The sequence below is a fragment of the Belonocnema kinseyi genome, chromosome 1 (assembly GCF_010883055.1).
Source record: "Belonocnema kinseyi isolate 2016_QV_RU_SX_M_011 chromosome 1, B_treatae_v1, whole genome shotgun sequence".
Classification (NCBI taxonomy): Eukaryota; Metazoa; Arthropoda; class Insecta; order Hymenoptera; family Cynipidae; genus Belonocnema; species Belonocnema kinseyi.
Window position 1 is genome coordinate 35,726,518 of NC_046657.1, and position 1,029 is coordinate 35,727,546.

Here is a 1,029-nt window from a genome sequence, read left to right on the forward strand (position 1 = left end):
AATAGCAGTACTATCAAAAACCTGCTGCTACGAAGACGTTGGCCACGATGACAACTGCCCTGAAAATGGGATATGTAGAATGATTCGTCGGTCCAACTCTTCCTAGTAACGATTCCAGCGAAGGCGCGCTGTCTTGCAGGGGAGCGCTACGATGTGAGAATGATGCCGTAGTCCGTAGTGTGTCTGACGACGAGTTGACATTGTCCTCGTCAAAGTCAGAAAGCTCTCATACTTAGGCCTGGGGTGGTATGACAGTTATCACCCCTAGGACGGCTGACTCACCTGCGATCGGGACAGAATTCTTATCGTGTGGGTTTTAGATATAATTTATGGCACATCACAATTCCTCATCTTCATTTAACTCCGCTGGCACTTCTGGTAACAGATGCAATCATGAATGCACTGGTAATCCTGATAACTTTTGTTATGTATGTGAAAATTTGTTGGGTCGAAAAACAAAAGAAAAATAACAGAAACAATAAATGATTTGTATAAAGTATGTTTTGACATTGAGATTTCACAGCAAGATAAAAGTTGGGTACGACACTTTGTATGTAACTCGTGTCATATAATGATAAGTCGAGTTACTAAAAATCAGGACAAGACGTTTAGATTCTCTGCATGTGGACGATCATTCGACAAATCAGATTAATGTGAAAGAAACTAAACCAAGCGATAACACATCATCCGAAGATCTAAGCGAATCCGACGAAAGTGAAGAAAATCTCGCTTCAGATGATGATGAAGAATATGTACCTAAAGGTGTGGAGAAATCTGTGAAAAAATATGATCAAAAGAGTTCTGAATGATTTATTTAGAAAGGCTGGCCTATCTAAAGAGCAATGAGAATTGATGGCTTCAGACTTTAAAAAGCGACATATGCTGACAAAGGGAACTAAAGTAAGTGAATATCGTGACCGAGAGAAAACCAACAAAATTTTTGGGTAACACTAAAGACGTAAATTACAAAACTATTGTAAAAAAAATGGTACGCAACTTTGAAAAACTGGGCTGCCTAATGAACTTGAA